This window comes from Lissotriton helveticus, chromosome 5_1 (assembly GCF_964261635.1).
Source record: "Lissotriton helveticus chromosome 5_1, aLisHel1.1, whole genome shotgun sequence".
In the NCBI taxonomy this organism is placed as follows: Eukaryota; Metazoa; Chordata; class Amphibia; order Caudata; family Salamandridae; genus Lissotriton; species Lissotriton helveticus.
In genome coordinates this window covers 21,841,153-21,867,362 of record NC_136065.1, presented here as the reverse complement: position 1 = coordinate 21,867,362, position 26,210 = coordinate 21,841,153, and the positions used below count along the sequence as shown (strand labels likewise).

Below are 26,210 nucleotides of genomic sequence, written 5' to 3'. Positions count from 1 at the left end.
TGGGTCTCTTCCTGATCAGACATGATAGGATCGATACAAATATAGAAATTATCTAAATTATAGAAATGACGACCTAAACTAGCCAAATAAGAGCCCCCAGGAAGCAGTCTGTGTAATTTTAACAGACCATTTATAAATACACACACATATATATATATATATATTCACTGAAAAAACCATAGGTTTTAGGCCTTATATAGTTAGGAATTAGCATTTAAAAAAACCTTTGAAATTCACTGAAAAAAACATAGGTTTTAGGCCTTATATAGTTAGGAATTAGCATTTAAAAAACCATTGAAATTCCTCCTATATAGTTAGTTGGACTAACTATATTTGGCGCACCCGCAATCCACTGCTGATGATGTCACATATTCCTTCATTCATGACATGGTCAGTGACATCACTGATGACATCACTAATGACTTCTCAAATGACATCACTGATGACATCTCATTTGACAGCACAGAGAACAATACTTAACTCCGGAAACGTTATAGCACACACGACATGTCAGTAAAATGCTAGAATAATTAATATCCGTTCTTTCCCGTGCCCATCAATGCAGATGTTTTTCGTGTTCACCAACATGCAATTGGCAATATGTTAAAGAAAAGAGGAGCAGGCCTCCGCACACTGAGGCATGTTGGGGCACCCCCACCATATGGATCAGGGGCGCGCATGGAGGCAAACTAAACGTGTTCAAATGATGAGGTTCGTCGCCTTGAGAGGCACCGGATGTGTGGAGTGGGGGTTACAGAAATACATGGAGTGCGCCAGTTGTGGGGAACACTGAAGGCCCCGACAGACACGCGGGAAGCATGTAAATAAACAAGCATTGGAAAAGCTAACCGCCGCTGGAGGAACAATTACAATATTGCGCCACCTCATTCATAGCGCTGCTAACTCTGACTGCATCTTTGGTGCTGTAGCTGAGATGCCCCCCCCCCTACACTCCTGCACTTTTCGGGCAGCCGCCCCCATTAAAAACCTATATTATTATAGCTATTTGGAAATGGTAGGCAGGTGAACACAAGGCTTTGCTGCAGTTCAGTGGGTTGTGCGGCAGTACACAGCGAAGCTTAAAGAGGTGAAAAGCCTCCCTGCCCTACCTGATATTTCTATTGTGCAGAACGTCTCACGTGCCGGTGGTTTAATGTGTACATTTCAACAACGCGTTTTTAAGTAAAGTTGCCACAATTGAGGTATTTAAATAATACAACAACCCTCATCCGCAAGGTGTACTTAAACAATGCTGACTCCAACCATAGCGCCACTTGTAATTCTATCAGTGCTAAGGGGCAGCGCTATTTGTAGAGCAGCAGGAGCAGACGCACCAGGCCCGGGAGAATGAGGGGCCAATATACCTAAATTATGGCTGTCTTATTACTCAACCAAAGGGGGGGGGCTTTCCTGTGCTTGCATTTAGCCTCATCGGACCCTTGCTGTGTCACTGGAGCCACTTCCGGGCTGTACAACTTGCCTGTTCCCCATATGTGCACGGACTCTACTCCCAGGCTGAGCTTCCTCCCCCGCTGTGCCATCCTGGCAGCGCTCTGCTGGGGGTCTGCCCCCTCTAGTCCTTTCCTGTGCTCAGTGCACTATCCTCAAATCTCTTTCCCTCCCAAGTGCACCCAGGGGCCTATTCCCAGAGTCTCGCCTCTCAGCCAGGACCTGCAGCAATCACAAATAAAAAACAAAAAGTGAATCTTTACAAGTTCAAAGCGCCCCCAAATTGCAAATGCGGAACACTTGTTCTTAGCTATTTCATTCACTCATGGAGGCACTTTTATTTTGGTGCTCCGGACTATTTTCTGTCCTGGTCCGACCCTGTTCTCAGCTTCGCCTAGGAGAGTCCGGAGGACGGACGACAAGTCATGCGCAGCGGGAAACATTTAAGGACTATAAGGTAATGGGCGCCGGGTGTTTATTAACGGGATAAATTCTCTGTTCAGCCACATGGACTTCCGAAGCCATATTACTCACACCTGCACATCGACCAGGGAACGAATCTGGAAGCTTATCACGTAGCATTACAGGAAAGACTCGCCAAAAGAACCAACACAAAAGTGAGTCTATCTGCCCTCGGCGTGTCCAGGATTCTGGTTACGCACAAGCAGTAATGCCACAGAATTGTAACTAAACTGGGGGATGAACTGGTGCATCACCCGGAAGGTGAACTATGTTACGAGCGGAGCACGGGGTGTATGTGTGTGTGGGGGAACATGCTGCTTGATGTGGATTTAATGGATGGCAATATTGCACATACTTTGGAAATGTAGAATGCTGAAAGCATAATAAATCTATTTATTTAAGAAAAAGAAAGACAGGGATAAAATTTCATGAAGCCATCTGAAGTGCGAGAAAAGGAAAAGCGTCAGAAAAAGTATCAGTGCAGTCAGAACATGCAGGGGAGGAGCAGGCAGTTGGTAGAGTAAAGCAACAACCAACATCTCCATACGAGGTGGTACCCACAGCACGATTTAGCAAAACCACTGCAGACATTACAGCCAAAATATATTCTTTGCGGCTTGTTTAAATCAATGCCAAGAGCATAAAAACACAAACCTTAACGTTTGCTCTCAACCGCACTAATCTGCAAGCAACCACAATCCAAAGACGCACACTCAGAACATGAATAACACAGCAATTACAGCGTGCTGCGGGGACATGCACTTCAAACGTATCCCTGTTGTATTCTGGCAGTTTACACGCACCCTTATCTCATGACCGCAGATCACGAGCATCACAAACACATCCATGCAGTTTACAGGAACAGCTAACTTTACAGCAGTTCACACGCACCAGCAATTCACATGGATCAGAAATTCATCCCAGCAGGTAACATGTAGCAGTATCTCAATCCTTCAGGTCCTATGCATTATAATCACATTCATGACGCTCAGAGGCACCGCAGCCTCTTCGTGGATATTCGTAGGCATCAAAATCTTATTCCTGAAGTTCACATGCACAACAATCTCATCTCTGCAGTTTACATGCACCACAATCATACCCTCCATGTTGGCATCTCATCTGTTGGCCTGCAGCAGAATCACATTCATGTAATTTCCAGGCACCACCATCTCACCTGCAAATCACGCAGACCAGAACTGCTTTCTCACAGTCCACTTCCACCAGAATCATACTCACGCACGTCACATGCACCAGAATCTGTTACCTGCAGTGAACATGCACAAGAAACTCGTCCCCGGAGTTCACGTGCGTTAGATTAACTTTAATGAAGTTAAAATGCATCAGAATGTAATCCTTGCAGCTCACATGTACCAGAATCACACCACCATAATGACATACCACTGTTTACATGCACCCGGGTCACATTCACGCAATTAACAGGCACCACAATCTGATTCCTGCATTGAACGTGCACCAGGAACTCATCCCTTAAATTGACAAGCACCACAACCTCATCCGTGCCGTTTTTTTTGGGTTTTTTTTCTCTCGGGGTCAGCGGATGAAATGCGCAGCTCGCAGACCCAGCGCCCGGTGTGTTTTTAGGTTTTGCCTCGCCAAAAAGATGCGCTCTGCGCATCTTTTTCGCGCAGGCGAAATCCTGTTGAGAACTGTAGGGTGCTTTGGGTCGGCCCTCGTCATTCATTGGCTGGCTCCGTAAATGGAGCCTAGCCATTGGATGAGGGGCCTGTCCGTCAATGCCGGACCAGACACGGGGGCGTTCCTGACATTCTTTGCCTTTTGCCGACGTCACGCGACGCCGGGAACGCCCCCGAGTCTGGTCCGGCATTGCCGGCACCTCCCTTGCTCTACTGTCATCACCACAACACTGCGCCCATTTTATCCCAAGCTAAACACTCGGAGAGGCGCAGTGACCGGGTCTTTGAAGGCCGCTCTCCCAATGAAAACAAGTTTTCTCTCCGAGTCAGCACGAGCAGGAAGTTGCCTCGCCAAAAAGATGCGCTCTGCGCATCTTTTTCGCGCAGGCGAAATCCTGTTGAGAACTGTAGGGTGCTTTGGGTCGGCCCTCGTCATTCATTGGCTGGCTCCGTAAATGGAGCCTAGCCATTGGATGAGGGGCCTGTCCGTCAATGCCGGACCAGACACGGGGGCGTTCCTGACATTCTTTGCCTTTTGCCGACGTCACGCGACGCCGGGAACGCCCCCGAGTCTGGTCCGGCATTGCCGGCACCTCCCTTGCTCTACTGTCATCACCACAACACTGCGCCCATTTTATCCCAAGCTAAACACTCGGAGAGGCGCAGTGACCGGGTCTTTGAAGGCCGCTCTCCCAATGAAAACAAGTTTTCTCTCCGAGTCAGCACGAGCAGGAAGACGAGCAGCGCGCCTCCCAGCTGGCCTCTCGCATCAGCATCCAGAGCTGCCCTGCGCGGTGTGTAGCTTCAGTGGAGCTTCAGAGTGCAGAGTGGAGCTTCAGAGTGGAGCTTCAGAGTGGAGCTTCAGAGTGGAGCTTCAGAGTGGAGCTTCAGAGTGGAGCTTCAGAGTGGAGCTTCAGAGTGGAGCTTCAGAGTGGAGCTTCAGAGTGCAGCTTCAGAGTGCAGCTTCAGAGTGCAGCTTCAGAGTGCAGCTTCAGAGTGGAGCTTCAGAGTGCAGAGTGGAGCTTCAGAGTGCAGATTCAGAGTGGAGCTTCAGAGTGCAGAGTGGAGCTTCAGAGTGGAGCTTCAGAGTGCAGAGTGGAGCTTCAGAGTGGAGCTTCAGAGTGCAGAGTGGAGCTTCAGAGTGGAGCTTCAGAGTGCAGAGTGGAGCTTCAGAGTGCAGAGTGGAGCTTCAGAGTGCAGATTCAGAGTGCAGAGTGGAGCTTCAGAGTGGAGCTTCAGAGTGCAGAGTGGAGCTTCAGAGTGCAGAGTGGAGCTTCAGAGTGGAGCTTCAGAGTGGAGCTTCAGAGTGGAGCTTCAGAGTGGAGCTTCAGAGTGGAGCTTCAGAGTGGAGCTTCAGAGTGGAGCTTCAGAGTGGAGCTTCAGAGTGCAGAGTGGAGCTTCAGAGTGCAGAGTGGAGCTTCAGAGTGCAGAGTGGAGCTTCAGAGTGCAGATTCAGAGTGGAGCTTCAGAGTGCAGAGTGGAGCTTCAGAGTGCAGATTCAGAGTGGAGCTTCAGAGTGCAGAGTGGAGCTTCAGAGTGGAGCTTCAGAGTGGAGCTTCAGAGTGGAGCTTCAGAGTGCAGATTCAGAGTGGAGCTTCAGAGTGGAGCTTCAGAGTGCAGAGTGGAGCTGCAGATTCAGAGTGGAGCTGCAGATTCAGAGTGGAGCTGCAGAGTGGAGCTTCAGAGTGCAGAGTGGAGCTTCAGAGTGCAGAGTGGAGCTTCAGAGTGCAGATTCAGAGTGGAGCATCAGAGTGCAGAGTGGAGCTTCAGAGTGCAGAGTGGAGCTTCAGAGTGGAGCTTCAGAGTGCAGAGTGGAGCTTCAGAGTGGAGCTTCAGAGTGCAGAGTGGAGCTTCAGAGTGGAGCTTCAGAGTGCAGAGTGGAGCTTCAGAGTGGAGCTTCAGAGTGGAGCTTCAGAGTGGAGCTTCAGAGTGGAGCTTCAGAGTGGAGCTTCAGAGTGGAGCTTCAGAGTGGAGCTTCAGAGTGGAGCTTCAGAGTGGAGCTTCAGAGTGGAGCTTCAGAGTGCAGAGTGGAGCTTCAGAGTGCAGATTCAGAGTGGAGCTTCAGAGTGCAGAGTGGAGCTTCAGAGTGGAGCTTCAGAGTGGAGCTTCAGAGTGGAGCTTCAGAGTGGAGCTTCAGAGTGCAGAGTGGAGCTTCAGAGTGGAGCTTCAGAGTGCAGAGTGGAGCTTCAGAGTGGAGCTTCAGAGTGCAGAGTGGAGCTTCAGAGTGGAGCTTCAGAGTGCAGAGTGGAGCTTCAGAGTGCAGATTCAGAGTGCAGAGTGGAGCTTCAGAGTGGAGCTTCAGAGTGGAGCTTCAGAGTGGAGCTTCAGAGTGGAGCTTCAGAGTGGAGCTTCAGAGTGGAGCTTCAGAGTGGAGCTTCAGAGTGCAGAGTGGAGCTTCAGAGTGGAGCTTCAGAGTGCAGAGTGGAGCTTCAGAGTGGAGCTTCAGAGTGCAGAGTGGAGCTTCAGAGTGGAGCTTCAGAGTGCAGAGTGGAGCTTCAGAGTGGAGCTTCAGAGTGCAGAGTGGAGCTTCAGAGTGGAGCTTCAGAGTGCAGAGTGGAGCTTCAGAGTGGAGCTTCAGAGTGGAGCTTCAGAGTGGAGCTTCAGAGTGGAGCTTCAGAGTGCAGATTCAGAGTGGAGCTTCAGAGTGGAGCTTCAGAGTGGAGCTTCAGAGTGGAGCTTCAGAGTGGAGCTTCAGAGTGGAGCTTCAGAGTGGAGCTTCAGAGTGGAGCTTCAGAGTGGAGCTTCAGAGTGGAGCTTCAGAGTGCAGAGTGGAGCTTCAGAGTGCAGAGTGGAGCTTCAGAGTGCAGAGTGGAGCTTCAGAGTGCAGCTTCAGAGTGCAGAGTGGAGCTTCAGAGTGCAGATTCAGAGTGCAGAGTGGAGCTTCAGAGTGGAGCTTCAGAGTGGAGCTTCAGAGTGGAGCTTCAGAGTGGAGCTTCAGAGTGGAGCTTCAGAGTGGAGCTTCAGAGTGTCAAGAGCAATGCCAATAGCTCTAACTTTAACAAAGGCAAAACCATTGCATTGTAAATGCTTGTTTTGCATATTTTTAAGGCAGAGATGCGCTGAGTACATGCAGGGCGTTGTGAGTGGAAGGGTGGCAGCGCATGGGTGTTGTGAGTGTAGGGGCGCAGTGGATAGGGGTGGGGCGGGCTGTAAGTGAAGGGTGTTTTAGTGCAGGAGTAGTAGCGAGAGTGCTCAATGTGCTCCCATTCGAAGGAAGCGACGACGCGCGCTCATTACCAGGATTTTACCCTTGGTGGCTGTTGTCGCTCCTGTCCCGCACTCTGTAACCGAGCAGCCAACGGGCAAAATACATGAAGCGTCTCCACTTTTCCCGGGGCTCCCTCAGCACACGGGAGCCCCGCACCAGCCCACACTTCTCCCTCGGGCCGGCAGCACCACCCGGTCTCCCCCTCGGCACGGTAGACCGGACGGGCACATCAAAGGCTTTCCCCAGGCAGGGGGAAGCGGAAACCACGTCCTCCCGGCCCCGCCCACAACCAGGCGGCGGCCATCTTGAGGCGGCTCGGGCCGCGGCGTTGATCTGGGGGTAAAACAAGGGGTGAGCACCCTCGAAATTAAAATAAAACATTAAAATAAAAGAGAGAAGCCCCCCCCAAATTTTTTTTCCAAAAAATCGCGGGGTGCGCGCTTACAGATATATAACTGTTTTCTCTTTTAATTTTCTCAGGAACCACTGGAGGGATTTACACTATTTTACCAAAAGCGTGATCTGCGTACCAGACACTACCATTTTGACAAGTTTGGTGTAATTCCCTTCAGCGGTTCAAGCTGTAGCCGTGTCTAAAGGTCCTATGGAAATTAACATGGGGGAAACACGTTTTGGGACCCCCCTTTTTTCTCAGCCCCCACTTGACTAATCCCCCCCAAACTTTAAGGGAAGGAGAGGAGCGGAGCGAGCCATCTTCTTTGAGAAATTTGCGAAGATTCATCAACCAGCGCAAAAGTTATTCCCAATAGAATGTTGGGGATTTCCTATGGAAACTAGGTCCTAACTATATATACCTACTGACGACCGTCAGTAGGTAATATATATATATATAAATATATATATATATATATATATATATATTACCTACTGGCGGTCGCCAGTAGGTAGTTATAGTTAGGATTGATTTCCATAGGGAAATCACAACATTCTATTGGGAATAACTTTGGCGCCGGTTAAGGAATCTGCCTGAATATTTCAGCAACTTTGCCTCGCGGCTCTCCGCTCCTTCTTTGAAAGTTTGGGGGTGATTCATCAAGCGGGGGCCGAGATAAAAGGGGGGTCCCAAAACGTGTTTTCCCATGTTAATTTCCATAGGGCGGTCGTTCGCACTTTTAGCTCGAACGGCTGAATGGATTTTCACCAAACTTGGCAAAATTGTAGGGACTGGTAGCCCGATGTGCCTTTGCTATGTCTCAAGATATGTGCTCCAGAGGATTTTGAGTAATTTAGGTTCCAAAAAATTTATATATCTATGGCCGCGCCCCGGTACGCGCACCGGGGAGCGCTCCGGGCGCGCCACGCGACTTGCGCACGGAAAACTGATTGGCTCTCGGGTGTCTGTAAACATTCGAAACAGTCCACAGCGGCCGCCATCTTGTGTCTCGGTAGGATTGAGACACAAGAGGTGGCAAAAATCAAAGGGGGAAATGACCAAAAGGGGGCAGGGTACACCCATCCTGACCCCCTAGGTTTGATGTGGGGGCCATAAAAGGGTCCCGTGGGACAATTTTATTTTTTTCGATTTTCGCGGGGGGAGCGCCCGGTACGCGCACCGGGGAGCGTACCGGGGAGCGTACCACTGGGAAAACACAGTGAAACAGGAAAATAATAATTTAAAGTGATTAGAGGTAGGGTAGCTCTGCATAGAGTTGTTGTGTTGTTTGGGTGTTTTAAGTACCAACATGTAGGTACCAATGTAGAGTTTTAAATTCAATGTACACCTTTTTTTTATGTAGATATCTAGCATGTTGTTATAGAAGTTATTGTGGTATATGGAATCCATACCATAGTCTGTCAGGAAAGCAGAAACAGATCCTTTAAGTACTCCCTAAGAAGACCTAGGGGATCATGGGTAGTCTTCTCTGCTCCCTTATGATGTTTTAAAATTGCACAGTATACTGTAAGTTTCACTTTATACTATAATATAAACATAATTATTTTGATAGTACTTCATGAATTAGATATAAAAATGAATAATGTCTCAAACAATTTTTAATTATTAAATAAAAATGTATTGGTTAGAATTTTCATAGTTCAATAAAACTTCCAGCATTACATCATCTGGAATCTCCTCAAACATGCATGTTTCTATATCTTGTAAACATTCAATAAATTGTTGATCCAAAGACTGATCCATAAAATCTTCATCCAAAAAATCTTCATTTAGAATCTCGTCAGATGTAATCTCGAAGGAAACATTGATATTTTCTTGCTCCCCTTCCAATTTTTTTCTGTAAATTGTATAAAAAATAACTATATCAGTAGAGTTAGGGCACTGTTGGGTTTAAGTTCAGACAGGTAGTTCTGATTTTTTAACAGTGAAGTTAACTTTGGGTAGTGTATGGTAACAGGCAGGAAGTAGAAATATAAAAAAGTGCCTGTGAAGAAGTGTAAGTAAATTCATAATTATAGCAGAGAAGCCTAAGTCAATCAATAAATATAACAGACGAGCCTATCTCTATCTATAACTATAGCAGAGGGACAGTAAATAATCTTCAGAAAACGTTTTTACAAATTAACTTAAAGTGCCCCATACAAATTATCAACTTACTTTACAGAGAGGTGAAGAAGAAAAAATGCGAAAATCCTTTCAAGATGTACCTCAGGTAGTTGTAGTCAAAATGGCCGTGTTTCCCTCTCATTTTTCATTTATATTCATGTACATAACCAATCAAATGTCAGGAAAAAAAAGTAGAAAATGAAAGTAACATTTTAATTGGTTGTAAATTCTAACACTTCAGATGTGTTTTTGTCATGTAATTTACCTCAGGATATTTAGATAGTGCTACAGCTCAAATGGCTCAATGGAATTCCACCAAATTTGGGAAAATGGTAGGGACTGGTATGTAGTATGGCCTATTCTATATTTGGTGAAAGTGTCTCCAGTGGTTTTTATGTAAATTAACTTTTATTATTTTTTTGGAGCGCTTCCCGGTGCGCGCCCCGGTACGCGTACCGGCAGCGCTACGGGAGTCCTCCATTTTGTGTTTCGGTAGATTTGAGTCAGAAAATGGCAGACAAACAACGTTGGGAATGGGTATAAGGGGGCACGGTAGGCACTCCCTGACCCTCTAGTTTTTCTGAGGGGGTCTTAGGAGGCCCATATAGGCCCCAAAAAAATAATTATTTTTAAATTTTCGCGTGGGGAGCGCCCGGTACGCGCACTGGGAAGCGTACCGGGGAGCGTACTTTGGTGAAAAATAGTGAAAAAAGTTAGAAAAAGATAATCATTTGGAGTGATCAGAGATAGGGTAGCTCTGAAAAGAGCTTTTGGGTTCTGAGCTGATTTAGGTACCTACAGGTCGGTACCAATGCACAGTCTTAAATTCAGGAGGAATATTCTATTCCCCTCATCTGAGAAGTGCACACCATCTCCTCTGTAGATATCTCGCATGTTGTAACGCAAGTTGTTGTTGTATATTGAACCCATTCCATAGTCTCTCAGTAAGCAGAAACCGATTTATTCACATGTTTCCGTGCTTTCTCAAATTGTGGACAAAATTGGTTGGACCAGTTCCATTTCTGTCTTAGGCATATATTGGAAAATACCAAGGCAGTTTGAGGAAAAAGTGCCATAAATTGTTCAAAGGTGTCCTTTAAAAGCATTTCCAGACCTACCCCAGTCAAAGTGCCTAAGTCATTTCCACCGCAGTGCAGAATTATGAGGTTGGGGTGTGGCAAATGCAAAAAGGTTTTCACCAATGGTATCAATTGGTGACATCTCAATCCTCTCTGGCCAATCCATTTAATGTTCACATTTGGTAAATCAAGGTTGTGAAAATTTCTGGTAGCTGCATACCTTTGAGCCCAGTGGATATAGCTATGTCCAATAATCCAGACAGAATACATGGTGAGAGGAGGTTCTGGTGCAGTCAGATGAAGTGTAGGAATAAAATGGCAGTTGGAACAGTAGGAGTTTGCAAAAAAAAACCTGTGGAGTTTCAGTGCTCTTGAATCACAAGCAATTATTGGTATATTGAGATAGTTGAAAACTGAAAGTTAGGGTGCATGGTTGTGTTCTGTGTAATAAGTAATTTGAATGGTTAAAAAAAAGTCATTTAAAGAAACATTGCACCAGATAAGCTGGTGTATTCGCAGGTCAAACATCCTTGCTGAGGTGATTTGCAACATTGTAGAATAAACTTTTCAACCCGAGAGCTCAGTGAGGAGGGAGTTGCTATGGTAACAGGTAGAAAGGGCTGAAGGGGGGAAGGGTGTTGGTTTGAAAATACAGAGGGAAGAGTTTTGATTGGTTACCATGAGCAATATGTGTGTAGAAACAGAGGTTTTCTGTGCCAATAATGGTTGCAGTGCCTGGAGAACATACCTTTTGCTCTGCTAAAGAAATATTGGTGTGTGTATCTGACACTGTTGTGAATCTCCTAGAGCATTTGTAAAGGTGAGTTATGATTCATTTAATATACATAGAGACTTGTATACTCTATGGAGAAGATTTGGAAGCAAATTGTGGTTTTTCAATATTGCTTTGTGTCATGCTTTTTGATAATGCTTGGTAAAAAGTTTTTACTGCATAGAGGAATTGTATTTTGTAAAATTGTGAAGTTTTAGTAGTGACATGGAATGCTTGTACATAGGACCTGTGCTGTGTTTCTTAAATGTGATGTCAAAAACGATTTTGGGAAAAATGAATGGCTTTTACATTTTTTAGAAGGAATAAATAATGTGTGCATGTTTAAAGAAATAAATTTGACTCTTTACAATGATGTTACCTGTGTTAACTCAGAGTAGGAAGCACATTGAGTTTCTTTGCATAGAGGAATTGTATTTTGTAAAATTGTGAAGTTTCAGTAGTGACATGGAATGCTTGTACATAGGACCTGTGCTGTGTTTTTTAAATGTGATGTCAAAAACGATTTTGGGGAAAATGAATGGGTTTTACATTTTTGAGAAGGAATAAAGAGTGTTTGCATGCTTAAAGACATCAATTTGCCCCTTTCACAATGATGTCACCTGTGTTACCTCAGATTAGGAAGTAGATTGTGCAGATGAGGTGAGGCATGTCCAGAGGTACAGAGGAGGTGAGGCCTTTGTTCAAGACTGTAGTGGGAGAGAGGGCTTTCCTGGGGAGCGTAGGTGCTGAGGCTTGTGTCTAAGAGTGCAGTGGACTAGGCTTCATGAAGCCTATCCCCGACTGCACTCTTAGACACAGGCGTCAATTTGACTCTTTACAATGATGTTACCTGTGTTAACTTAGTGTAGGAAGCATATTGAGTTTGTTTGCATAGAGGAATTGTATTTTGTAAAATAGTGAGGTTTCAGTAATGACATGGAATGCTTGTACATAGGACCTGTGCTGTGTTTCCTAAATGTGATGTCAAAAACGATTTTGGGGAAAATGAATGGCTTTTACATTTTTGAGTATAATGTGGCGCAGAGGTTTAAAAAGTGACGCATCTACCTACATGCGTCACTTTTTAAATATGGCGCAAAAAGGTACATGTTTTATGCCGCCGATGCGTCACAAAAAGTGACGCATCAGCAGTGCAAAACTGACGCAGGGCCTCATAAATGAGGTTCTTTTTTTTTTGCACACTACTCCAGTTTAGTCCTGTCCACTGCACTCTTGGACACAAGCCTCGCCTTTTGTGCTCCCCTGGACAGTCTTACCTGTGTTAACTCAGTGTAGGAAGCTCATTGAGTTTCTTTGCATAGAGGAATTGTATTTTGTAAAATTGTGAAGTTTCAGTAGTGACATGGAATGCTTGTACATAGGACCTGTGCTGTGTTTCTGAAATGTGATGTCAAAAACGATTTTGGAGAAAATGAATGGGTTTTACATTTTTGAGAAGGAATAAAGAGTGTTTGCATGCTTAAAGACATAAATTTGCCCCTTTCACAATGATGTCACCTGTGTTACCTCAGATTAGGAAGTAGATTGTGCAGATGAGGTGAGGCATGTCCAGAGGTACAGAGGAGGTGAGGCCTTTGTTCAAGACTGTAGTGGGAGAGAGGGCTTTCCTGGGGAGCGTAGGTGCTGAGGCTTGTGTCTAAGAGTGCAGTGGACTAGGCTTCATGAAGCCTATCCCCGACTGCACTCTTAAACACAGGCGTCAATTTGACTCTTTACAATGATGTTACCTGTGTTAACTCAGTGTAGGAAGCATATTGAGTTTGTTTGCATAGAGGAATTGTATTTTGTAAAATAGTGAGGTTTCAGTAATGACATGGAATGCTTGTACATAAGACCTGTGCTGTGTTTCCTAAATGTGATGTCAAAAACGATTTTGGGGAAAATGAATGGCTTTTACATTTTTGAGTATAATATGGCGCAGAGGTTTAAAAAGTGACGCATCTACCTACATGGGTCACTTTTTAAATATGGCGCAAAAAGGTACATGTTTTATGCCGCCGATGCGTCACAAAAAGTGACGCATCAGCAGTGCAAAACTGACGCAGGGCCTCATAAATGAGGTTCTTTTTTTTTTTGCACACTACTCCAGTTTAGTCCTGTCCACTGCACTCTTGGACACAAGCCTCACCTGTTGTGCTCCCCTGGACAGTCTTCATCTCATCTGCACTCCTGCTTAGGTGTCAGAATCCTATCACATGGGGAAAGCTCCATGTGAAAGTGTTTGCCTCAGTCTTATCCCTGCTGTGAGGCAGGTGCAAGATTTTGATGTAACAGTGTCCTAAAAGTGACGCAGTGAAATCTCATAGATTTCACTGCGTCATTATTACGAGTTTTTTTGGGGAGAAATGACCCCTCTGTGTACATTACACTTGACCGAGGTATAATGTGGTGCAGAGGTTTAAAAAATGACGCATCTACCTACATGCGTCACTTTTTAAATATGGTGCAACAAGGCACATGTTTTATGCCGCCAATGCGTCACAAAAAGTGACGCATCAGTAGCGCAAAACTGACGCATGGCTTTATAAATGAGGGTCATCTTTTTCTTGTACACTACTCCAGTTTAGTCCTGTCTGCTGCACTCTTGGACACAAGCCTCACGTTTTGTGCTTCCCTGGACAGGCTTCATCACATGAGTTTTCCTGCTTAGGCCTTATAATTTTTTTTTAGAATAACATTTGAAAAACAATGAAAAGGTCATATGTATAAGCTTTTCATTACACTACTAAAATATTTTTGCTGCAAATTAATAAGTTTTACATTTTTGAGAAAGTTTAAATAGTAGGACCTGCACTGTGTTTCTAAAATTTTATTGAAAAATCGATTTTGGGACTAATCAATGAATTCAAATTTTTTTTTTTCGCAACAAATTGTATTGATTGATTCAGACAGGATCAGGAAGTGGTTCCCCACAATCAGGAGATCGCCACCAAGTATCGTGGTACAGTTTACATTGCAATCACCATGACCAATCAAGAATAGGAGTAATACCAAGTAAAGAAGCCCCCTCCCTCACCCCTACCCCAACCAACTCCCAGTACCCAACTACCCTACTACCCACCCCTTATCCCTCCCTAACCCAATGCACGTGCAATAGAAAACCTTCGGTGTTTGGACGTAGTGCGATAGGCATGACACAAATACAGGCCCGTACAGTACCCATCACTTACACATCTTCCTCATGTTCCACAGGGGGATCCAGTGGCAGCTCTCTATAATCCGCCCACCTCTTCCAGATCTTGAAGTGTTCGCGGGGGCATCCTCTTGCCTCAAACACTGGCCGTTCCAGACCCATATAGTAGTCTAGTCCAGCCTTCCATGCACATAGGGGGGGGGCTCGTTCACACTTCCACGCTCGGGCTAGGTCCCTTTTGGCAACCACCAGCCCCAGCAACAATAAATGGCGCTTATATAAATTCCCACCAACCCCTTCGAATATGTGGAGCAACCCTAATCGAGGAGTGCGTGGGAGGTCCCATCCCAGAACTTCGGACAGGCAGCCCCAGACATCTCTCCAAAAGCCAGTCAATCGAGGACACGACCACACCGTATGGAGCAGCGTGCCCGCTGCAGCCCCACATCTCAGACATTCCGGCGAACCAATCAGTCCTGCCTTCCAAAGCCGCTCTCGGGTATAATAGGCCCTATGGAGATATTTAAATTGAATCAATCTAAGCCGCATTGCTATCGCGGTCCCACGTGGGGATTCCAGGGCCTCCCTCCAGTCATCCCCGTCCAGGGGGCCAATATCAGCCTCCCAAGCCGTCTTCAGAGGAAGTAGGGTGGAGGAGCAATGAGTGACCATCGTTTGGTAAATACGGGAGACATTCTTATCTCCGAGATCGCCCATGAACACCTTCGCCTCAACAGGGCTAAATTCAGGGAGCGACTCCAGGTTGGCTATACTGGGCATAAGTGCGTGCCGAAATTGTAAATAGCGATAGAACTGGGTCTGGGGCATGTGGAACTCAGCACTGAGTTCCTGGAACGATTTAAGGGTGACCCCAGACAGTACATGTCCCAGCGTCGAAATCCCAATCGCATCCCAGCCACCAAATCCCGACAGCGTGGACAGTTCGGGGAGTCGTCCATTGTGCCACAGCGGCGTCTCCGCAGTTAGCCTGCCCCACCAGCCCATGCGACGCAACGCCTGCCGCCACACCGCAAAGACAAGTTTCGTGACGCAAGGCAAGGTTCGCCGCAGCCGGGCTGAATAAAGAATCGTGTGTAGGGTGCTGTCCCCCATAAGAGAGCGCTCTAAGGCGTACGCCGGGTCCCCTCTGTCACCGTACCACCATTCATTAAGTATTAGCAGCTGGGAGGCTTGGTAATAGGACAGTAGATCCGGGGTGGCCAAGCCTCCACAATATGTGGATAAGAAGCATGTCCGCAATGCCACTCTGACCGCTCCTCCAGCCCACAAGAAACGACCCAAGGCCGAGTTGACCTGCCGGAACCACTGGGGAGGGATGGGATAAGGATGGTTCTGCAGCTGGTATAATAGACGCGGGAGCGCCACCATTTTGAAAATTGCAGACCTACCGTAAATGGTTAGAGGCACGCGGGACCATGTTTTAATATCTGCCTGAACCTTATCCCACACCGGCACTATGTTGCGGTCCCATGCGATGTGCTGTGACTCGGAGAGGAACACCCCCAGATATTTCAATCCTCCAGTCGCCAATTGTAATCCCGAGGCCCAGGGGTCCTTCACAGCTCCGCCTCCCAGCACCCACAGGGTGGATTTGCCTAAGTTTAGATAAAGGCCTGAGACCTCTCCAAAGATTCTCATAATTTCTAATACTCGGGGCCCGAGCGACACAGGTCGGTAAGGAAGAAGAGGACATCGTCCGCATATAAGGCAATTCTGTCCACAAGAGTCTCGGTCCACACGAAGCCTCGCATCTGTGCGTCAATGCGCACCCAAGAGGCCAGCGGCTCCATGGCTAAGGCGAATAAGTATGGGGAAAGGGGGCACCCCTGACGGGTCCCCCGTCCGATGGAAAACGTTTCCGATATCGCCCCAGCGACCCGGACTGATGCCGTGATATCCGTGTATAGCAATGATATATACGACAGAAAGACTGGGCCCAAGTTGCGACGAGGCAGGAGCGCGAAGAGGTACGTCCAGCTAACCGAATCAAAGGCTTTATGAATATCAGCCAGTAACAGAGCCGCCTGTTCCCCGGTGGCCCCCATGGCATCTACAGCCGCCTGTGCACGCCGAATGTTATGTTGTGTCGCCCTATGAGGCATAAAGCTGGCCTGGTCAGGGTGGACTAGATCTGTCATATATGGGAGTAGGCGGTTAGCTAGAGCCTTAGCCAGTATTTTAGCCTCTATATTGAGCAGCGATATGGGGCGATACGAGTCATGTCTGTCAGGGGGTCTACCCGGCTTTTGGAAAACTACAATTTCAGCATGGCGCCAGTCAGGAGGCAATTTACCCTGCGCCCGTGCCGTCTCCAGTGCACAACGATAATGGGACCCTAGTTGAAGTTGGAATTTCTTAAAAAATTCACAGGGGTAGCCACTCGGGCCGGGTGCCTTCCCGACATTAAGTTGACCCAGTGCTTCCCCCAGTTCATCAGCCGTGAGGGGAGCATCAAGCGTTCTCTTCGTTTCATCGGAGACCGCTCTAGGTGGCAGGTCGATTATGAATTTAGTTACGTCGTCTACGGAAAGGCAGTCCCGCGGGGCGTATTGCACTTTGAAATAATTAGCAAAACTCGCCGCTAGTGCGGTCGGGTCTGTGATCGCTACTCCATCCTCAGCAGTGAGACCCGGCAGCGTGATCGGTTGAAGACTGCGCTGACACAGCCGATGTAGCATGGTACAAGATTTATCTCCCCACTGGTAGATTCTGCTCCGTGTGGCCAACCACGCCTGCCTAGCCTCATCCATCAGTATAGAGGCATAGGACTGTTGTGCCTGGAGAAGCAACCGTATCGCGACCTCGTCTCCCCCTCTCCGGCTTCGCTGCTCCAAGTCTCCCACGAGCGCGGCCGCTGCAGTGGCCGACTCCCGATGTGCGCGACGAGCCGCAGCACACCACGCGATGTCTACCCCCCGTATAGTGGGCTTCATTGCCTCCCAGACTATTGCCGCGTGCACATCATCTGTCAGATTCTCCCGCCAGTAATGGGCGATCGCCTCTCGCAGGTGTTGGACATAGCTGGGTTGCTGAAGATGCCACGAGGACATCCTCCACCGGAATGGCTGTCGTGTCCTAAGGAGGTCTACTTGGACCAAAACTGGGGAATGATCAGACAGCCCCACTGCAGAGGGGGAGGGGCATAGACACTTCCCAAGACCACTGGTTCAGCTCCCACCATTCCCTTGACAAAAATAAAGCGACCTTGTGGGTCCGCCCACTGCTTCTCATGTACATAGGCCACTCTGCGATGTATCAAGATAGCCACCCCTCTGGAACCCCTAGCAAATCCAGCATGAAAGACCTGGTGATAGCCAAACCTCTGTAAGCTAAGAACCTTAGACCCCATCATGTGTGTTTCTTGGAGCAAGAGCACATCGGCAGACTCTCTCTTCCCCCAACGCAAGACAGCTCCTCGTTTAATCTTATCCAGCATCCCCCTGACATTCCAGGTGACCACCCGTAGGGACGCTCCGGGGAGGCCAGGAGACATATCAGCCATAGTCAAATGAGAACCACCAATTAGGCCTTCTGCGCCACCTCCACACACTCCGCACCTTCTGTAAAACATCTATAAACAGCACGTGCATTACCCCCCACCCGCCCCAAGACCCCCAAACAACAACAATAGCATCCCCTGCTTGACTCCCCCTCCCTACCCCACCCTCCCCATTCCTCAATCCCCAACACCCTCCACCCCCATACCTCAGAGAACGCTGAAGTACCTGTCACGGCATGGGCAGCCCCGGGTCCAAAACAGAGGGCCCAAGACCAACCATACCAATGGATCCCAACACCCCTTAGGAACAGTAAAGCCCGCCCCTCCCCCAGTCAACACCCACTACGTGGTAGTTGGAGGCCCCTGTCCCGTCGCCCCCGAGCCTCCATCCGCAATACCACTGATAACTAAGCCATCTCTGAGAACATGCAATGCAGGTAGTGTCAATGTTATCAAAGATGAAACCTGACCGTGGGACCCGGACAGTCCTAGTCCACAGCATCAGCAGAGAAATACACCCCTCCTTAGGGTCTCAAGAATTATCTTCGGAGTGATCAGAGGCTACAGCTCCATTATCTTGCGTCGCGCTGGCGGACGCGGATCTCTTCCGCGACCGGGACCGCCGATGTCGTCCGCTTCGGGCCGGCTGGCCTCGCTGCTCCTGCGATGAACCACCAGGGCTACCAGGATTCAGACCCGGTTGAGCATGCGGCCTGATCGGCACGGATTCGTCAGTCCATCGGAAGACTTCCTCAGGGGAATCAAAAAAGTGAGTCCGGGACTGATAGACAACCCTCAGGCGGGCCGGGTACAGTAGAGAATACTGAATCTTCAGTCCCCGTAGTTTTGCCTTGGCTTCAACGAAGGACCGGCGCTGCTGCTGTACCAGCTTGGTGTAGTCGGGAAAGATCATGATCTTCCGATTTTCATATGTGATGGCGTCCCTGGTTCTCGCTTCGCGCAGGATAACGTCCCTGTCATGATAATTCAAGAGCCTGGCGATTACAGGTCTGGGACGCTCACCTTCCGGCGGCCTCTGTGTCAAGGCCCGGTGTGCCCGTTCAATGATAAAGCAGTTGGATAGGACCCCCGAAGGGAGCCAACTCTCCAGCCATTGGGTGAGGAACAGTTCCATATTGTCTTTCTCGCACCGTTCCGGAAAGCCAACAAAACGGAGGTTGTTTCTGCGTGCGCGTCCTTCAGCATCCTCCACCCGGGTCGCAAGGCTCTTTTGAGCGTGTTCCATCGCCGCCATTTTGCGTTTCAGGGACCCAACGTCGTCTTCTACCGTCGAAATCCTCGATTCTGCCTCCGTAATCCGTGCCACAGCATTTCGCAGATCCTGGCGCAACAGAGTCACATCTGCGCCCACTGCCCCAATCTTTGCGACCAGCATGTCCCTGGACTGGGTGCTCGCCGCCATGAGCGCCGCATTATCCGTCCCCGCTCCACTTCCACCACCGGCCGCTCCGGACCCTCCACTGGGCCCCTTAAATTTGTCGATGGGCCCCTGTTTGGGCGGACTGCCGCCACCCCTGGTCATGGCTGCTCGTATTCTCAGGGCAGCAATATGGGAAGGAGTTGCGCAAGCAGGACAGCGCGGTAGGGCTTCTACTGCCGGGTGAAAATGTCCGAGGCACCGCTGCTACCGGAGCTGAATCGATCCCCTGCCAAGCCAGGGCCAGCGTAACGGGTCAAGTGTAGTCCACCCCCGCTGCACCGGTCTCCGGGTGACCCTCTTAGCTCCACAGCCGACCCTACCAAACAATGGAATCGGAGGAGTCCCAGTCAGCCCACAGGCAGCCCCGAGCAGAGCCAGCACACCAACCTGCACAAGGGCCCAAAAGTCTGCTTCAAGGGGCAGCTCCGCAGCGTCACTTAGGGTCCGTTATAACTGCTTCAGCTCCCCCGGGCCCCACCTCCGGTCTGGGCCGGCCCCGGGAGCACGAAAATCGAGGCCCCGGCTGTGTAGCTTCCACGCAGGCCTCAGTGTCCTCCAGGGGGCCCAATGCGCACCCAGTACCTTCACGGGGAGCAGCAAGACAGTCTAGTGTACAGCCCAAGGCAATTCGGGTGCTCCCCGGTCCAGGGTCCGGCCGCCGGCCGCACGGTCCGCCCAGCTGTCGGGTCACCTCCACGGCTACACCAAAATCTAGTCCCCGGTCTCAGTGTCGGAGATCAGGCCGCACGTCTCCGCCGGCAGCGCTGCCTCACCGGGCCGCTCAGGGAAGCCGCTCGCGGCACCGGAGGGTTCCCAGCACCGTCTCACACACTCGCCCCAAGAAGGTATGGCGGGATGGGCTCAGGGGCCAGGATAACGAGTCGGATTTTGCCCGGGCCGGCGGGAGCTCTACAAGGCTGCGACCGCCATCTTCGCCCGTCAAGCCACGCCCCTCGAATTCTACATTTTTGATAAAGAATAAATAGTGTGTGCATGATAACATAAATAAATTTGACCTTTTCACAATTATGTCACCTGTGTTACCTGAAAATTAGGAAGTAGATTGTGCAGATGAGGTGAGACATGTCCAGAGGGACAGAGGAGGTGAGGTTTATGATCAAGACTGTAGTGGGAGAGAGGCCTTTCCCGGGAAGCATAGGTGGTGAAGCCTGTGTATGAGAGTGCAGTGGACTAGACTTCATGAAGTCTATCCCCTACTGGACTCTTAGACACAGGTCTCATCTTCTTTGTACCTGTGGACAGAGCTGTCTTCCACTATACTCTTCAATACAGGCCTCACCTTTTGTGCACCCCTGGAGAATCCTCACCTGATCTGTAACCCTGAATAGATCGTTTGCTTTTTGTCATTGCTTTGTTGTTTGGTAATAGTGGTCTATAATGTGCTATTTTTTTCTTTAACACAGATCGAAATCAAGATTTCAAGAGTAAGCAAACATGCCCTCAAGGGAAAGGAAAAGAAAACAACATAACCGGAAAAAAACAAAAACGGCAACGGAATTACAGCACTCTTCCACAACAAATACTTCAAAAACCAGGAACCAAGCTCCTGGTAAGACAACTAAGTCTTTTATACAGAACATATGTACTTAAAAAAAAAATTATGGACAGCATGTAGAAAAAGAGATTGAGAGAGTAAATTTGAAAAGGAAGGAGAGAACCTCAAAGAATCCTACAACTGGAGCAGGAGAGAATAATATGTATAGGAATAGAAGGCAGAATCAGTTTAGAGACATTCGTAAATGAATGTTTCGCAATAGGGTGGTTTTACATTTGTTAAAAAACATTAGGAAAGGTAAACAGAGAGCTGCTTTTTATGTGAAAAAGAAAAATGTAGAGGAGATTGTTGATCAGGCTTTTGAAGTTAATAAAACATGATTTATTTTAATAATCAATACAATTAGGACACTTTACAAGACAATTGATGTTTTCCAATCAAACAGTAGATGGAAAAAGAGTAATTAATCGGACTAATTTTTGTAACGTTTTTTTCTGGAGAATGGATGCACAGTTCAAGTTGTGAGCCATTTTTTAATGAGGAGAGTTACTCCCAGGAGAATGATTTAGTGCATGCAGTTGACACCAGTGGTCGAGCGTATGAAGTGAAAGACGGTTGTCCGATTGAAAAAGAGAAACTTGTGCCTAGAGAACCAGAAGAGGTGTTAACTGATGAAGTTTTAGGGAGACGTACTAAGGGTCCAGTGTACACTTGCAAGTGTAGTCGTATTTGTAGTGTGCGACAGGAATCAATTGATTTGTTTTGTAATTTCTTACGTACATATAGTAAGAAAAGTCTAAAGCAGAAAATGAAGTTGTTGCAAGACTTAGATCCTTGCAGAGTGAGAGAAAACACAGGTTTGCAAGGCCATTCACTGGCTTGTCTTTCTAGAAAAGTCTGTCAGAGTGTTTTTCATCATTTTAGGATGTTAGCAGTGCATCATACCAAAATGAGGAAATTAGTGAGAATGTTGTATTATGCAAAAAGTCCAGCACTTAAGCATAAACAATTAAACAGTGCTCTTTTGCATGGAGCTGAATTACATGTGAAGAAGATTTGTGAAGAAATTGAGATTTGTTATTTTGGTGAAAAAGAGGATAGTGTAGAATTTGACACAGCAATTCAAGGTAATGTGGAAGACAATTTACAGATTTCAAGTACAGAAAAGTTTGAGCAGGAAATTACCAGGTTTAAGGTGAAATCAAGTGAAAGACCGAATTTTACTTGTGTGTGTTGTCGACAAAGTCATTATAAGCTTCAAACTAGATTAGTTGATTTATACGTAAAAAGTGAAAAGATGAATAATTATGAGTGGAAGGATTTTGCAACTTATTTGTGGGTGGAGAATTGTTTTGATTTGAGTTCTGATCAGCGTATTTGTAAATGTTGTTATGATAAATTAAATCAAAACAGAATGATTGCTAGAGCTGTTCATAATAATCTGGAGTTGGTAGACATTCCCCGTGAATTGATGGATTTAAATACATATGAGTCTATTTTGATTCAATGTGTCCACCCTTTTCAGGCAATTGTTCGCATGGAGCCTTAGATAGGGAAATTGCCTCCTACAGATTTGCAGAGAGGATTAAAGGGAAGAGTTGTTTATTTGCCTCTTGATTTCAAAACAAATATTGATACAATTGGTATAGAAAAAGTAGAAGCGGAACCTTTAGTTATTCTAGTTAATGGGGTTCCGACAAAGAGTAAGAAAATCTGGCAAGATTTAGTGGATGTTAGGAAAGTCAAAAAGGCAACATTGTATTTAGTCAAAAACAATGAGTATTACAAAGATGTATGTGTTGCAGCAGAGGAAACAGCTGCAGATGAAGACAGTGATTGTTCAGGCGGCCAAATTGAAAAAGTTGATGTGTCTAGAAGTGAAGAAATATATGAACATTATACTGTTCATCCTTTGCATTCCAAAGAAGTAATGGGGAATACAATTGAATTGTTTCAAATGAAAGCAGCAAAAGTAAGTCCCATTAGTGTATGGGAAGAAAGTTTGGAAGCTCGTTGTTTTCCACAGCTATTTCCAACAGGTCGAGGTGGACGATATGACGATCGTCCACTTCAAATTCATGCATCTGAATATCGAACTGTAAGATTATATGCTGAAGATCCAAGGTTTCGTCAATGCATTCCCTATTTGTTTCATCTACTGTATGAAAGTGACTTGTCTGGGCTTTCTTATGCAGTAAACCATATACTGAAAAGTGGAGCACATCTGCAAAATGTTTCGGCGAGGGACTTTATGGAGAAAGTGAATCTGCAAGATAATATTTTGGAATCTCATCTAACCAATCTCATGGCATGTCAGCGTGGTTCAAATGAGTATTGGTAACGTCGTCATGGGGAATTGAAATGTATGCTAAGTAACTTAGGAACTCCTACATGGTTCCTCACTCTTAGCTGTGCCGAGTATGCATGGGACGACTTACTTCAATTTCTACGAGAGGCAAATGCAAATATACAAAATATAGAATTCAAAACACCTGGAGAACTGTGTTCTTTGGATCCAGTGAATGTATGCAGATATTTCAATCATACATTTGAAGCTATGATGTCTTTTATTACCAACAAAAAAAATCCTCCTCTTGGAGAGGTTTTGGATTTCTTTTGGAGAAAGGAGTATCAAGCGAGAGGTGCTCCTCACATACATATGTTGTTGTGGATTAAAGATGCACCCAAATTTGGAACAGATTCGGATGAAACAGTGATGAGTTTCATTGAAGAGTATTCAACATGTGCTGTTCCGAAAACTACAGAGGAAAACAGTTTAAGGCAACAAGTTTTACGCTTTCAATCCCATCGTTGTGGAAAGTACTGTCGTCGAAAATTCAGAAACAAGGACAAGTTCTACACAAAATGTCGTTTCGGCTTTCCACGACCAGTGATTTCTAAAGGAAGAGTAAATAATTTGATGTCTTCTCTGCGACATACTGTGACGAGGAAATCACCAAAAAATACATACAATTTAAAAAGAAACGAAGAGTCCAAGTACATCAACGACTACAACCCAGTGATTTTGTCCATGTGGAATGCTAACATGGATATTCAGTTCATTGCTGACAACTCTATTGCTGTGGCTCGATATGTGACGTCTTACATCACAAAAAATGAAAAGACAGAACTGAAGGAAATGTGGGAGGACATTTCACATGAAAAGAGTCTAAGCAAGAAATTATACAGTTACAGTCTGAAGATGTTGTCGCATCGAGAAATTGGAGCATATGAATGTTCTGATCGATTGTCGTCAGCAAGTCTCTATGCCAAATCTAGAACCATCATTTGGGTGAGTCTAGGTCTTGCTGCAACACGAAATCGAGTTTTGAAATCTGTACAAGAGATAGATTATTTGGCGGAGAAAGAACCAGAAAGTACAGATATTTTGAAGACAAACATGTTGGATACATACTATCCAAATAGAAGTCCTCATCTTGAGAACGCTTGTCTCTATGAAGTTCTGCAAATATATATTTATAAGAGGAACATCAGAGAAGATATCAATAATGGAATATATGCTGTCATTGGATGTGAAGGATGTCTAGTGAAACAGAAAAAAGGTCATTTGACTAATCATCGAAAATTGAGTTGTGATAATCCAGATAAAAGAGAATTTTATTATTTGGCTCTTTTGCAACTCTTTAAACCATGGCGTGAAGAAGAGGAACTACTTGGAGATTTTCTCTGTTATGAAGACTCTTTTAATGCAACAAAGGATACCATAGAATGTCCTGTTTTTCCAAATTATCTGCAAATGTTGAATGAAGAAATAGAGCAAGAAGCAACAGTTGCTGCAGAGATTGCGAGAGACAGTTCTCAAGGCAGTCAGAGTTACGCTTCATTGAGACAGGATCCACTAGGAGGACCAATTATCCAAAATGAAGGTGCCACTGCCATGGATGAGATGGAAAGAGCTATGGAGCAAGCTCAAGAGGATGTAATTAATTTAGAAGATTTGGTGAAAAAATTAAACCTTGAGCAGAAACAGATATATGACGAAGTCACAGAACAGGTTGAACATGGATTGAGTCATGAGAAGAAAGAGTGCTCATTGTAGTTCTGAAAATTCTGGACTCGTGAATAAAACTTCGTCGTAGTATGACGATTTTTATATCAAAAGACTGAGAATGGCTAGTACTCTATGTACAAGCATTTTCGTCATTTTAGAGTGACGATTTCACCTCGAAATCGTCATTTTTGTTCTGAACCCTTGGCTTCCATTTTGTGTACGGCAGCCATTTTGTGAGTTGCCCTCACTTAGGCAGATGATTAAGCCAAATTCGATTCCCAAGGACACGTACACCTTAATTGACTTCTCTCTGACCTGGGCAAGCTGGAAGCATTGCCCCAGGCCAAACCTTTTTGGTCAGTTCCTCTCCCAGTGGCCGAACGAGATAGCATCAAGGCACAATATGCCATAAACCCTTTTCATCGCACACACACCCTGCCTAATCTTGCTCACACCTGCCCCTGCTCTTTTCTCTCTCTCACTTGCTTTATGATGAGGAGGTGCCCGTTGTTATTGGGGGTCCACCGATATCTGATGAAAATGTTGGGCCTTGCCGGGTAATTTGTTGTGGGCTGGACAAACTGAAATGTGGGCTTGTCATCATGACTCTGCTTTTTCTTTGTAGTGGAAACATGTGAATAGTATACTAAAATGTGGAGAATGTTTGCCTGAAGCACAATATTTTGTATAAAAAGAGAAGCCTGGCTTTGTAAGATTGAGCAGTCTCCTGAGAATATACATCCCGTGTTGTTGTACTTCTAGGACGCCTGTTACTTGGTTGCAGCCAATAAAATCGATCCTTGACTTCACCTAGAAGACTCTGAGTTTCTGTGGTCTAAATCAGGAAAGTACTCGAGGTCTTTGGGTGTGTACCCTGACACCACTGGGTTACTGGTTCGGTACCGGTTCTGAAAAACCCAGTACCTCAGTTGGTGCCCAACGTAGGGCGATACCAGCGGTACCGGTCCAGCCAGAGGTTCGTGAGGAGCTTCGTGTGAAAATTCTGGAGGAAGGCCGCCACTTCATCGACCCCTGCATGTCGACGTGGTCCGAAAGTCTTTGCTGCGAGGTTCCCCGCTTCCCGACGGCTACAAAGGACTGCTGCCCTGGCTATCGCCCTGATTTGGACCCTTGAAGTTTGGTAGAGCGAAACGATAGACGAGTCTTCTGGTGACGTCATCGATATCTCAGTTAAGTATAAGTGGAGCGTCTCCCAGTCCTTAGTTGGTCTTAGTTTGGGTATCCCCTTGGGATCACTTTGTTTGGAACTTGCAAGTGCCAAAGCCAAAGGACTCGTGTATTCACGAGAAATATCGTAATCGATAATCCTTTGAAGTTTGAAGCTAGACTAGAGAGCGAAGATGCCTGGTCTTAGCAGACTTGGGAATTTGTTTTGTCTTGGTTGTAGTAAAAGGTATTCC

The 26,210-nt window shown here is 46.6% G+C and overlaps 2 protein-coding genes across 3 annotated transcripts in view; one reads left to right on the top strand and one right to left on the bottom strand.

Moving 5' to 3' along the window:
• Positions 1-6,990, bottom strand: part of LOC144754085 (uncharacterized) — a 716,823-nt gene extending 709,833 nt beyond the window's left edge. The window contains exon 1 of the transcript XR_013594649.1: positions 6,815-6,990. The gene's annotated coding sequence lies outside the window, so the exon portion shown is untranslated. The remainder of the gene's footprint in view (positions 1-6,814) is intronic.
• Positions 1-26,210, top strand: part of DAXX (death domain associated protein) — a 1,076,799-nt gene that overhangs the window by 280,615 nt on the left and 769,974 nt on the right. The gene's annotated exons all lie outside the window — the stretch shown is intronic.